This window comes from Hordeum vulgare, chromosome 2H (assembly GCF_904849725.1).
Source record: "Hordeum vulgare subsp. vulgare chromosome 2H, MorexV3_pseudomolecules_assembly, whole genome shotgun sequence".
Classification (NCBI taxonomy): domain Eukaryota; kingdom Viridiplantae; phylum Streptophyta; class Magnoliopsida; order Poales; family Poaceae; genus Hordeum; species Hordeum vulgare.
Window position 1 is genome coordinate 376,269,972 of NC_058519.1, and position 12,524 is coordinate 376,282,495.

The 12,524-nt window shown below is 44.7% G+C and overlaps 1 long non-coding RNA gene across 1 annotated transcript; it reads right to left on the minus strand.

The window, feature by feature from the left end:
- Positions 1 to 9,102: 9,102 nt before the first annotated feature.
- On the minus strand, positions 9,103 to 9,964 carry LOC123430115. Its single transcript, XR_006622865.1, has 3 exons — positions 9,891 to 9,964; positions 9,359 to 9,664; positions 9,103 to 9,272 (listed from the first exon to the last, which is right to left on the minus strand). It is a non-coding gene; the product is annotated as an uncharacterized LOC123430115 (long non-coding RNA).
- Positions 9,965 to 12,524: the final 2,560 nt, after the last annotated feature.

A 12,524-nucleotide genomic window follows, 5' to 3' on the forward strand; every position in this document is an offset into this window, starting at 1 on the left:
AAAAAATCTACGTGATAGTAGAAAAAAAGATGTTGATGGTACGTGGTAGCAAAAGTCAAACGCCGATTGTAACAAATATTTACGTGACGTGTATGCAACTTTTTTAATAAACGGTTGCAGCAAAAAATGATGCCGGTTGTAGCAAAAATTAACACGGTTGTAGCAAAAGTAAAAAACATCGATTGTAACGAAAAATTCGAAGAACTGGAGTTGCAACCAAACGTATATGGAGCAAATATGACGCTGGTTGCAACAAATTTACACGAGAAAAAAAGATGCATGGAAACCGTTTGTATCAGAAAAACACGGTTGCAGCAAAATTGACGGAAAAATGTTGCGAGCATCTGCCAGCGAGGCGCAAGGCCTGCGCGCGACCCGCGCCGGGTGGAAACGATTCCCTGGCCGAAATCACTGTTTTGACTTTGAGGACGAACTTCATCACAAATTGAACTCGATAGATTTTTTTTCACGATCTTCTTTTTAACAACGTCAAAGACCGCTGAAAGGATCGATATGGTTGACTAGGGGGGGGGGTTGAATAGGCAACGACCACTTTTTAATTAGTCTTAGCAAGTTAGGGTAAGCAACATAAGGGTTCACTAAAATAACAACAAGAGGTGAACCTATATGATGCTAACAACAAAGATAACTAAGACAAGTAAGAGATACATAACAACATAAGCATACACAATGTAAAGGTTAGAGATAACCACAAGTGGAACCAATGAAGACGAGGATGTGTTACTGAAGTTCCTTCCCTTTGACAGGAAGTACGTCTCCGTCGGAGCGGTGTGGAGGCACAATGCTCCCCAATAATACACTAGGGCCACCGTATTCTCCTCACGCCCTCACACGATGCGAGGTACTGTGATTCCACTATAGGTGCCCTTGAAGGCGGCGACCGAACCTTTACAAACAAGGTTGGGGCAAACTCCACACAAAGCTTGGAGGCTCCAAACAAGACCACGAAGCTTCACCACAATGGAATATGGCTCCGAGGTGACCTCAACCGTCTAGGGTGCTCAAACACCCAAGAGTAACAAGATCCGCAAGGGATTGGTGGGGGAATCAACTTTTCTCTTGGTGGAAGTGTAGATCTAGGCCTTCTCAACCAATCCCTAGAGAATCAACAAGTTTGATTGGCTAGGGAGAGAGATCGGGCACTTTTGAGCTTAGGGAGCAACAATAGAGCTTGGGAGGGTCAAAGGTAGGGTTCTAGAGCAAGAAGAACCCCTTATATAGTGGGGGGGGGGAATCCAACCGTTTTCCCACTCACAGCCCGAGCCTAGCGGTACTACCGCTGGCACTCCAGCGGTACTGCCACTTGCTGCAGCGGTACTACCGCTGGGCCCATGGTAGTGCAGATGCACTACCGGTCCAACCACCGCCAAGAAAGTCTTCGCAAAAGGTCCAATGAAGTACAGCCGCTAGGAAGGCGGTACTAAGTTCCTGGAGCGGTACTACCGCTGACCAGGGGCTGTACTACCGCTGACCAGGGGAGGTACTACCGCTGACCAGGGGCGGTACTACCGCTGACCAGGGGCGGTACTACCGCCAGCTCCAGCGGTACTACCGCTATGGACAGCGGTACTACCGCTGAGAGACCTTTTTTGCTTAGAGGAGATAAACCAGAGGCGGGAGCCACTCCAAAGTTGCAGGAAAAGGAAAATGAGATAAAGTGCGTGCGTGCAAAATTGATTCCACCCAAACCTTTCCACTACGGGTCCCCTCTTCATAGTACGGCGTTCCTCTGACTCAAAGAAAGAGAATCATAGAGTACACCGTGCTTCTGTTCCATGGAAGGGGGGGGGGGGCGAGACGTCTTGTGTCGTTGACATGTGTTATCTGAAATCTTAACACACACGATTAGTCCTTTGCGGTACTGTCATCAATCACCAAAATTACCTAGGCATAAAATATGCCCTAACAACCGCGACATTGCCAATATGCATAGAAACACCGAACCCGAACCCGTATGCATTTCTCGCAAACTTAGAAACGTTGAACCCGTATGCATTTCTGACCTGGCCCACTGCCAGTCCCCGCACGCGATGCTCGCTGACGTGGCCGTTCCGAAACGTCGAGGCCGCATGCGTTGCTGGCAACACCAGTGCCTTTGGCGTTTCTTAGGTGGATTAAATAAACCGCGCAGGGCCGTGGGTGGGACTCAGCCCACTCGCAGCCCCGTCTTCTTCCTCACGCGACACAAGAACTGCTCCTCGCCCCTCTCTCCTTCTTCATCAAATCCAACCCTAATCTTTCATTTTTACCATCAACAGCAGTAGATCGAACCGTCCCCAAGTTGCTTGAGGTATTCTCCTTCTATTCCTCCACTTTTTTGAGTCAAGATTTATTATTGTAGATGCATTTTTTCAGTCAAGATTAGTGGTAATCCATTTGTTTGAGTCAAGTATTATGTTGAAGAATATACTACTTGTGTTAAGATTAGTTGTTTGTGATTTGTTTGTAATGTAGTATAGTATATAGATATAAAAATGTATTATGTTGAATCCTAATATTATTTGTTGGTACATTTATTATGTAGGATGTTTGAGCCGGATAAATATCCCAGCCTTGATGATTTTTACGAGCAGAAGCATCATGATGTGCTAGTGGAAAGAGGGGAGGTAATTATGTATCTACGTTGTTTGATTTTCATATTGTGACAAGTTGAGAGAATTTTCAAAATTGTGCCTTTTTTTGGTTCCACCAGTTCTTTGGTTGAGGGGGCACAACCCGCATGAATCTCTTTTATATGACCGTCTCTACGAGCCTTATTATAGAAGAATGGATCTTCTTCAGTTTGTGCTCAACTTTAAAAGCACACCACCATGGCTGAACTCGACGACCATTATCGCCCTTACGGACCGTTGGAGGTCGGAGACGCACTCTTTTCACCTTCCTCTTGGTGAGATGACCATCACTTTGGAGGATATTGCGATGATCTTCGGGCTACTGATCGAGGGCAGGGATCTTACCGGGAAGGTGAAGTCTGAGGGATGGCGACAACGTGTTGCAGGTTTGGTTGGTGTTGAACCACCACCGTGGATTCATGAAACCAAGAAAGATCCTAGGCCATCTGGGGTGTTATTTTCATGGCTACAACAACATTTTTATGAGTGCCCACGTAATGCTAGTCTAGCTGTTGTGGAGATGCACACCAGGGCTTACTTATGGAATCTTTTGACCCAAGTGGTGTTTCCGGATGGCACGGGGGACACAACCTCATGGATGTTTTTGGACCATCCCCATGACTGGGATGTTAAGTGGAGTTGGGGGCCGACGACACTAGCTTTTTTGTATCGTTAGGTAATGCTTAGTAAGATGGATTTCATTAGTTAAAATAGATGTTTGCGTGTGATCGTTTAACGGTTGAACAAATGTGCAGTTGGACAGAGCATGTATGAGGAGTAAGCCGACATCGAGTCTTAGTGGTTTTGTTTGGGCCCTACAGATTTGGATGTGGGAGCGTATTCCTGTAGGCCGTAACATCACCATTGCTCCGGAAGAACCTTGTGAGTGGCCTTTTGACGGGGATGAGGAGTGGTATCCCACTATCGCACACACATGGGCTCATGTGCAAGTGTCTTGTATCGCTGCCATGGGGCGTTACAAGGCATACATAAGCGAGCTTGACATGCTGACTTATAATCAGGTAATTATACATATTCTTTGTATTTTGTGCGTTTTTTACATAAGCGAGTGACACGTTCTGATGTAGGTCAATTGAAGGCCATACATGGTACTTAGGCAGTTTTCTTTAAGCAATATGTGCTTTCGTAACCAACATCTATGGTGTGTGCGGTGCCCCATGATATACATGGTACTTAGTCAGTTTAGGCTATATGTTTCTGGTATTTGTAGCCAATGAATTCCGAGGTTAGCTGACGGTGTGTCTTCCGTGCTTCTACGGTCGACGGTGTGCATTGGTGACTGGCTTTGCAACTTGTTATCTTCCACCAACCATCTTTCGTGATTCTTCCATTGACTTTCCATTTGCATCTTTCTACCACACATTTCACGGTGTATCGCTTCTTGCAGTCCGACTAAACAACTCTGAAAGGCATGTGTTGTTTGATAGCATACTTACACAACCACATCTTCAATTCTAGCATGTGCTCAAACATCAAACCTTTCCTTAGGTAAGACATCGAAATCTCGTCGGGTGTACTACTTGAGAACTGTCTAGCCTCAATTGTCTTGCTCATGCCACCGTCGACAATAGCCTTATCTGCAACGCTAACATCACAAAACAAAGGAACTTTGTGATCCCTACCGGTGATTTTTGTGTACCACTCTGCTTCTTTCTCAGTGAAGCCATCGTTGTCCAACTCATTCATCGGGCCTTCATGATCCAAGTCATCCACACAAGCACGCTGATAGATAATGTCAGGATCCATGTCATGATCCCTTCGTTGAGCCTCTACGTCACCAACAATGTTGTGTTGCCTCTCATACTCTTCCTCGAAGTCATGATCATCATCATTGAAAGGTGCACTACCTCCGAACTCATATTTGGGATACTCATTGGCTTCCACTTCAACTTTATGCTTCACATCTTCTACCAAGGTTTGGTTCAAGTCAACTTGAAAGAGAGGAGCCTTGACCACCTTACTTGCAAACACTTCGAGTGACTTGACTGTCGGTGATGCAACAACCTCCTTATATGCAACCCAATGCAAATTGGACCTGATAGGCATTGTCTTCATTCGACACTTGTGTGCCAATCCAACATCATATCTTCATACTAATTCAACTTGGTCACTTGCATCCACCCACTTTAATCTTGTCTGTATTTCTTCCACTACCTCTTCATAACTAGGACTCTCAAGAAATATCAACACTTCCTCATACTTGTCAACAATATCAACATTCATGAATGCCTCTTTGTCAACATAATGAATATTCACAATATTTTCCATCTAAAAAATACAAACATCAATACAAGAAATGCACCACATTGCTAACAAAATCACTAAAATCATATACCAACCACAATGTTCAAAACTAGGGTTAGGAACCACATGAACAAAACAATCCAAATAGACAAGTACAAGCAATAAATTTTTGTGAGATGAAGGAGGTTACCTGAAGGAACGGAAAAGACACCGTATCCACGGAGATACCCAATCAATTTCCAAGGATTTGACAAGGGGGTGGTGAGGAAAACAAAGGGAGAAAACGGAGGTAGCTCGGAATAGGCCAATGGGGGAGAAGAGAGTGAGTGGTGAGAGGTGGATGAGAGCCCCACGGGCACCTAAAATATCTGGATGTTAAACGCCAAGGTTTGCGGCGTTGCTGGAAACGCATACATGTTTGACATTTCTGGCCTGCCACATCACCCTCCGTCTGGCAATGGGCCAGGTCAGAAACGCATACAGGTTCGGCGGTTCTATGCGTATTGACAACGCCGCGGTATCCGGCATTGCCAAAAAGTCAGATCGTGAAATTCTTTCCTATCGAGTTCAGTTTGTAATGAAGTTCGTCCTTAAAGTTAAAACAGTGATTTCGGCCCTAGCGGCCCAATACGTGACACCACGTCCGGTCCTAGGGGTGTGCCACCTGTGCGGGCGCACATGCCCCCCAGTTTTTAGGGCCCTCAAATTTTGTTTGCAGTTCTATTAGGCTTAATGATGATAGATGGGCCTCCAGGCTCCAGCGCTGACTGAGACTGCTCCCCCGTTGCGGCGCTACTGCGCCTTGGCGAGCGATCGAGACGACACACGCCCATGCATCAATGCCCTGTCGATCTGTACTTTCGTCTTCGTCGGTTCGACCCTCTGGCGGCTAGGGCTTCCAGGCAACGATTAGTCCAGCGCGGCAGCGCAACGATCAGATCAGCAGGAGTCAGGAACCACCGAATTAGGAAGCGATTAGTCCAGCGCGACAAGAAACTTGGTTGGCCTATCTACAAGTTTCACGTTTTGCCTCATGCAGCTCAGCTTTGCTTGATTGGTTCATGCAAATAGCCATCCTTTATTCCTTTTTTTCTCGTCAGCACGAGCCAGGAACCAGGAAGCCGACAAGAATCAGCCAATTAGGAACAGGAACAATCAGGAATCAGGAACAGGAACAGGAACCAGTGTCCGGCTTGCCGTGAGCTCTTGTTCCTTGAGTGAGTTTTAATTCTTTTAACCATCCCTATGACTGTTGCATCAGCGGAACGAAGCTTTTTAAAATTAAAGCCATTGAAGCCTTATATGCGTACTATCATGATACAATAAAGACTTACTGATTTGACTATAATAGCACTTAAGAGTGAAGTATTGAAGAAGATTGATTATGAAGATATTATTAAAGATTTTTTTTCAAGGAACACTAAAGAATGATGTTATTTAAGTGAAGGCTTTACAGCCAAGAATATGTATCATTTTTGATATTTTTTCATTACTCTGAAAGATATTATATCTCTACATTATATTATAGTTATATTTATATAGTTTGTCTTAGTGAGATAGGGCCAATTTTACAGCTTCGCACAGGCCTCGAATTTCGCCGGCCCCGGTCTTGCGTGACACGAAGCTAGATGACCAGGCAGGACTCGTGAGGTGTTTGCAACTTTAAAGTGAAAACTGACGCGCGCGGTGGTGCCACAGGTCAGCTGCGTGTGTGGAATGGTCAGCTTTTTTTTTTAGAACCGGGCTTTCTCCCCTTTCCATTACTTTTCATAACGGAAATACAATGTCTTAGGACCAGAAAAAGAGAGAGAAAGGGAAAAAAGCGAGTTCAGAGCAATATCAGGAAACCCGCCATTCACGCCTGTCATCAGGAACATGAATTGCGGGGCAAAAACCTGATATCACTCAAAATCACACTACAAGAGATATAAGTATCATAACCACCACACCTATCATCAGACCAGGCTCACCAAAAAGAGCACCAAAAGCCAAACTAAGAACAAGTTTTACTCCCAGCAGATCATAAGAACCTCACGCACCACCATGGACAGCAGATCATCATCATCATAAAACAACATCACCATTCATCCCAGATTCCTTCACCCTCATCCCGCTCTATTGCTTCAGCCCTCGACGGTTCGCACAGATGTAGCATTTGAGCTGCACTTCTCTTCAGCAGTTGGGCCCCCTTCTTGACATTATCTGCCATCTCTGGTTTCTGCATACCTGCCCAGTAATCCAAAAATGCACTTGTTGTGAAAGCAATTTCAAAAAGAGTATTGATAAATTTCTTCTCAAAGGTAGCCCTATTCCGGGCCAACCAAATGGACCAACAAACTGCAGCTAAGCCAACAGTGTATATTTCGTAAAAGCCTGGCAAAAAAACGTGCGTGGAATGGTCCAACTTTAAAGCGTTGGTTTGTTGCGTACCATGTGAATTGTCGGATTTATATCGAAGGGATGGCGTGATTCCTAGTGTCATACAGATTTTGGACAAATCCTCATGCTAATCCTCAACAGGCAAGTCCTGATTGTCCACGGACACCCCGCCGGTGCTAGACAACCAACGCTATCCACCATTTTCTTCTCCAACGTTCACACATTCATCAAATGATTCATACATGATCCTAAAAAAAAATTGATTCATACAAAGTTCAGACATTCGGGGAGCCAGTTGAGGACGCATAAGTCGCGTGGGTTTTTCTTTCTGAAAATTTGTGCGGAGTGACAAAAGTGGAGATTACATTAGTCATTAGCACGATCAATTAAGATATAAGAAAATCTCAGTCTTTAAACGCAGATAGATTCTTTCTAGAAATCTAAGTGTATGTTATGAAAGCATGTTCCGTGTATCAACATCACATACGGTGGAGTAGTTCCCAGATAACAAAAAAGAGCAATTGCGTGAGAATTTAGTGGCTTCTAGCTAATTCCCTGCCACGGTTCACAAACAACCTAGAAACACAATTGATTGTGGGCCCCAATTATTAAAAGAGTCAAGTTAAGACGCCTAGTCATTCAGTCGAACATCTCTTCTCACTTTCAGATTTAACCTCTCCCCTTTTCGTGATCATGACTTTGTGAACAAAGAGTTTCTGAAAAATAATGTAAAACACAAGAATAATGCATATCTTACATTACCACCCTATATTGAGCTCATATACTCCCAAGTTTTAGTAATATACTCCCTCTGTTCCTATGTATACGTTTTTTTTAAAGATTTCACTATGAGGGTGTTTGGTTAGGCTGTGGGCTATGGAGAAGCAGCTGTGAGCTGTGGGCTGTGGAAAAGCTGCTGTGTCAGGAAAGCTGCTGTGAGCAGTGTTGTCGTTTGGTAAACTGGCTGTCTGAACTGTGGGTTTCGAGTAAATGTCTGGAATACCCCTGAGATGCTGAGACGGTGTATATGTACTGATATTATGATAATAATCTATTTTTTGACATGTTTCACTAATTTTTAGTTGATGCATGTATTTTGGAGGTAATTAAAATTTTATAATTGCTAACATTGTTCATATATAACATTAGTTGTTCATACATCATCATGAACATTGTTCATATATCACTGTCCACATATTTATACCAAAATATACTTCCTATTTCCTACATCTACACCAAAAGACATTACTTGTTCATACATCATCGGTCAAATATCTATACCAAAAGACATCATTTGGCTCTCCCATAAGATAGTTATCCTCCTCTCGCGGCAAACAAAGAGTCAGCAATGTTCTCACGAAGATCATTCATGTTTACCGCATCAAGTAAAGATGAGGTACTATCGCCTTGTAGTGGTACAGTTTGTCGCAAAACATGTGGCATGTAGTCCTCATCCGCGTCACACTTATCGAACTCTTTGTCACGTAACTTGGTGTCCCGAATATAATTGTGAAGTGCCATACAAGCAACAATAATCTTCTTTTGTCTTCTAGGCTTGAATTTTGGCACCTTTTTCAAGATGCGCCACTTTTCCTTAAGCACACCAAATGTGCGTTCTACCACATTGCGAAGTGAAGAGTGAGCATGATTGTATACCTCATACTTCCCCGTCGGTTCTCTTCGCCTATTGCGAAACTCCGGTATATGATAGGTTTGGCCTTTGTATGGAGCAAGGGTTCTTGTCCTCTTCATCTTCTACATGAGACTTAGATTTGCGTTTACCTAATGTTTTACCTTGCCCTCCTTTCTTCTTGAAAGATTTCAAAGGAGTTCCCAAATCTTCACTCTCTTTTACCTCCGCAATGGCATCATCATCCGAGCTACTGGATATCTCTCCTGGAATGGAGGCTGTTTCCCCGGTGACATGAGCATTCTCAAACATAACATCCATCTCCTTCAAGTTGGGAGGGCCCATGTACCGCCACTTTGCATGTCCTGGCTATTTCTGAAAATAGCATACACATTAACACAATGACATAAATAATTGGAAATCTTAATCATAAATATATGACCATCCTCACCTTAAGATGAATGTCCCACCAACTATCATCAGCTTCAATTGTTCCCATCTTATCATTCCAACCAAGTCCAGTTGCAGAATTCTTTAACTCCATAAACCGAGCATATTCTTTCTTCAATTGGTCCCATTTGTTTTTGAATTGCCTTCTTGTGCGTCTTTTCTTAGTTAGTTCAAAAAATTTCTCCTCGAGATTGTTGTAACCTTTGGGACTCAAATAACCACCCGGCCTATTGTGCTTCTCCGTCTCTTCTTTGCATATCTCACAAAATATTTTAGTATGATATGCATCCCAATTTGCTTTGTCCATCTATTGCATTCAAAGTTAAACATTCTCCTCAAAACATGTATATATATGGCCTATTGGCATCCATACATATGAAAGCATCTATTTTATTCTGCTCATATATTCAAACATATATACATGTATTTTTTGCTAATAGAATCAAAAACGAAGGCATGTAATTTTCTGCCAATAGAATCACACACAAACATATATGTACACAGGGAAATAAAAAAGAAGAACAGAGAGCTACCTTGGAAAATCCTGCAGATCTTGAGAACGAGGGGGAGGTGCGTTGGGAGGAGGTCGGCGAGGCGCTGGGAGGCGGTCTCCGGCGCAGACGAACACGGGCGAGGGCGCCGGAGGGCGGGCGCCGGCCGGCGCCGGCGGCGCAGTCCCCGGCGAGGGCGGGCGAGGGCGGGCGAGGGCGGGCGCCGGAGGGCGGGCGAGGGCGGGCGAGGGCGGGCGCCGGAGGGCGGACGAGGGCGGGCGACCGAGGGCGGGCGCCGGAGGGCGGGCTCTGGTGTACAGCGAGGCGAGGGCGGGCGCCGGCCGGCGCCGGCGGCGCAGTCCCGGCCGGCGGACGAGGCTGGCCACGGGAAAACCTAGCGCCGCCCTTGCTCCATCCCGTGTGGCTGTGTGTCGCGGGGAAAAAATGGCTAAGGAAAAAAACTGAATGGGGGATTTGCACGTTTATATGGGAGGGGCATTTTTGCTGTAATTCTAACGAAGTGGCAGGGGTAGGATGGGCGTGGGAGTGATTCACCGGGGGAGGAAGCTGTGGAAGCTGCTCGGGACCAGCTTCTCCTTTTGCATGTAAAAAAGCTGCAGCTGTAGTCAAACTTCTCCCAGAAGCTGGCTGTTTGGTTGGGCTGCTGGCTTCAAAGCTGGGGAAGCTGCTAAAAATCTCAACCAAACACCCTCTATGTAGTCCTTTAGTGAAACATCTAAAAAGACTTTTATTTAGGAATGGAGGGAGTATGTGTTATGTATGTCACGAAGATCTACAAAATTTCCACAAAGAAGTGACACCATTAGTGTGGCTACAAAAAAGAAAATATGAGGGATAAATGAATATTATTTTAGTGTCATACATTTTTTTCCAGTCATTTTATAAAATGTTACATCCATAATTTTATTTATCCATTTGTAATGCTTGCAAGTGTCTCAATGTGAGATGAGATGCCCGTGGTAAATCGATGAGTGATATGCCGGGACTCGTGATCATAGGTATACAAGTCTAGGTGTAGAGGATCATATATAAAACCAAAATTCATATCCGGACAACAACAACCATGTGTGACTGGTCCTTGGTTGCCATATACCTCAGAAATCCTAGAACAATGACCCATCAATCCCCATCGGGAATACCATCTAATTGGGGTGGGGGGGACCGAGGTTCCCAAAAGAGTTATGGAGGGGTTGGGTCATGAATTCCCAACTCATAGGAAAGTCTCTTCAACTTATGTTTGATCAACCACTAGCAAATGCATAACTTGATTCCAAGACCCTACACACATCGTGCACTTTTATATCCATACACACATCATGGATGCATGTGTGTGGAAACAACATGTTTTTGAAAATATTCCCTAGAGATAATAATAATTGTATTTTTTTCAAGTTTATAATAGGTGTTTGTGCTTTTTGCTGTAGCTGCTATATTACTCTTGAGTGTGCGATAACCAAGAGGCTCAAAGGAAAACTCATGTGCACGTGCAGAAATATAAACTCTAAAATAGATTCCTAATCTTGCCTCTAGGACTAGCTGAAAGGATCGATATGGTTGACTAGAAGGGGGAGGGGGGGTGAATAGGCAACTACCAATTTTTAGCTTTTCTTAACAAATTAGGGTTAGCAACAAAAGGTTCTCTAGATGAACAACTAGGTGAGCAACCTATATGACGCTAACAACCACGACAACAAGCGTAAATAAGGAATACACCACAACAATAATAAATATAAAGTAAAGGTAACAGATAAGCGCAAGTGAAACCGATGGAGACGAGGATGTGTTACCGAAGTTCCTTCCCTTTGACAGGAAGTATGTCTCCGTTGGAGCGGTGTGGAGGCATAATGCTCCCCAAGAAGCCACTAGGGCCACCGTATTCTCCTCATGCCCTCACACAATGCGATATGGCGTGATTCCACTATTGGTGGCCTTGAAGGCGGCGACCGGACCTTGACAAACAAGGTTGGGGCAATCTCCACACAAAGCTTGGAGGCTCCCAACAAGGCCACGAAGCTTCACTACAATGGAATGTGGCTCTGAGGTGACCTCAATCGTCTATGGTTCTCAAACACCCAAGAGTAACAAGATCCGCAAGGGATTAGTTGGGGGAATCAAATATCTCTTGGTGGAAGTGTAGATCTGGGCCTTCTCAACCAATCCCTAGAAAATCAACAAGTTTGATTGGCTAGGGAGAGAGATCGGGCGAAATATGAGCTTTGGAGCATCAATGGAGCTTGGGGAGGTAAGAGGTAAGATTCCAAAGGAAGAAGACCCCTTTATATAGTGTGTATGTGTGTGTGGGGGGAGGGGGAATCTAACCGTTAACCCCCACTCATAGCACATGCAGAGCGGTACTAGCGCTGCGAGGAGCGGTACTACCGCTTGGTAGGCTCACCAACCACGGTACTAAAAAGTTACTACCGTGCCCACCACTGCCGGGGCAAAAGGATGCGCAAAAAGTCTGACGGAGCGGTAGTAAAAAACCACAACCGCCCAGAGAGAGGTAGTAAAAAACTACTACCGCCCAGAGAGCGGTACTACCGCTGGCCCTTTTGCACAGACAGGAAAGAGCAAGTTGGAGCTCCATTGTAGCAAGGGAAAGGTTGTGCAATAGAAATGTGTACGTGTTGATTCCACCTAAACCTTTCCGACGCA